The following is a 2,367-nucleotide window of genomic DNA, read 5'->3' as shown; positions in this document are numbered from 1 at the left end:
GGTATACTTTTGTTTCTTAGTCTTTTCGTCTTTTTATCCAATATATCAACTGGTTCTTCCACATAAGCGAGTTTGTTGTTAACCTCGATGTCTTCCAAATCCACAATAGTTGATTCATCAGCTAAACATTTCCTCAAGTTCGACACATGAAAGGTATCGTGAATACCACCTAACTCATTTGGTAGTTTCAACCGATAAGCAACTGCTCCTACTCTTGCAGTTATCTCAAATGGTCTGATATACCTTGGACTTAGCTTACCATTCTTCCCAAATCTTACGACCCCTTTCCATGGCGATATTTTTTACAAGACCTTATCACCTACTTGAAATTCCAAAGGTCGACGCCTTCTATCCGCATAACTCTTTTGTCTATCTTGTGCAACCTTTAACCTCTCCCTGATCTGTACTATTTTATCAGATGTCTGTTGGACTAACTCGGGTCCAACTAGTTGTCTTTCTCTAATGTCTGCCCAACAAATTGGAGTTCTACACTTACGGCCATATAATGCTTCAAATGGTGCCGCCTTGATGCTCGAGTGGTAACTATTGTTATAAACAAATTCTATCAATGGGAGGTGGTTGTCCCAACTACCTCCAAAGTCAATCACACAAGCTCTCAACATATCTTCTAGTGTTTGTATTGTCCTCTCACTCTGGCCATCAGTTTGAGGATGATATGCAGTACTCATGTTCAACCGTGTTCCCATTTCTTGTTGAAAACTTGACCAAAACCTCGAAATAAACCTAGCATCTTTATCTGAGACAATGGATATCGGTACACCATGTCTCGACACGATCTCATTGACGTAAAGTTGGGCCAATCTTTCTAATGTATACTTGTCGCTGATCGGTAAGAAGTGAACAGATTTCGTTAGTCGATCCACAATTACCCATATGGCGTCGTGTCCCTTTACCGTCCTTGGAAGTTTGGTGACAAAATCCATCGTGATCATATCCCACTTCCATACTGGGATCTCCATTTGTTGCAACATTCCAGACGGCCTTTGATGCTCGGTCTTCACTTTCAAGCACGTCAAACATTTCCCCACATAGCTAGCTACTGCCTTTTTCATACCAGGCCACCAATAGCTTTCTTTTATGTTCTTGTACATCTTATTACTACCTGGATGCATAGTATATTTGGACTTATGTGCTTTATCCATCACTACATTTCTTAGGTCCCCCAAACTAGGAATCCAAACCCTATTCCCATGTCTATATATTCCATCTGGTCCTGCTGTCCAAGTCTTAATTTGTCCAATCATTCTCTCCTTTTTGATGTTCGTTTCGAGTAAATGTAACGCCCCAACCCACATATATTGCATGTAACACATATTTCATACAAAAGAAATACATATTCATATACATCTGGGTCCCTTAGTACAAGAATACTATCATGACCAATACAAGGTCCAAAAATTCAAAATACAATCTTGTACTAATCATCAAAACTATGCATCAAAAGCAATTCTTCAACCAAAATGCACGTAAGAAAAACATTACATCTTTTCCTTTCCCTTACCTTCAACATGTCCTGCAATACATATTTAAAATGACGAAAACGAGGGTTAGACTGAAGAGTCTAGTGAGATACCCTATTCATGTTATTGCAGGGTGAATGATCACCAAAACCTTTATAAAATCAATTATTCATATAAGTAACAAATATATGAATACGCAAGAAGGTAATACCAATTCATTTTCCACATTCAAGCTAACCACGTAGCTATACAAATTCCATACCTTTGAACCAATCGGGTTCCATTTAATACCATTTTAAACCTTTTCTTTTTCAATTAAGGTTTAAACAAAGATTCAGGCCAAACCTGATGTTTCCTTCTCAATAACATCTAGACTATGATTTCCAATAAGAACCTTGATCATAAATCTTTAAATCACAAAGAAATAAAGATTCCAGATCACGGTAGTCTTAAGGGATATAATAGAAAGAGTTATATAATACCACACACAGACAATGCCATCCTTATAACAAATGGACACCTCTCCTTGATATGCCACCCTTATATCAAATGGACAACTCTCCTTGATATGCCACCTTTATCACTTCATCAAAACATTTATAAAAATAATTCCGAATAGACCGCAGCCATTGGAATTGATATCAGTCCAAAATCATTTATATCAAAACTTCATTTTATGATAAAATAACAATTTTCATCAAACACAAAATACACTCAAATCCGGTCAACCATGACTTAACCGGATTCCATCTCCGGTCAACAAATCCGGTCAACAACCGTCCGGTTTAATCACTTAGAATTAAAAATCCACTCTGTCCGGATATCAAATCCGGTCAACACACTACACATGCTTTGGACGGTTTAACACTTAAAAACAAAATTCATA

This window comes from Cynara cardunculus (assembly GCF_001531365.2).
Source record: "Cynara cardunculus var. scolymus isolate 2C chromosome LG 1, CcrdV1, whole genome shotgun sequence".
Classification (NCBI taxonomy): domain Eukaryota; kingdom Viridiplantae; phylum Streptophyta; class Magnoliopsida; order Asterales; family Asteraceae; genus Cynara; species Cynara cardunculus.
This window is presented reverse-complemented; position numbering follows the sequence as displayed.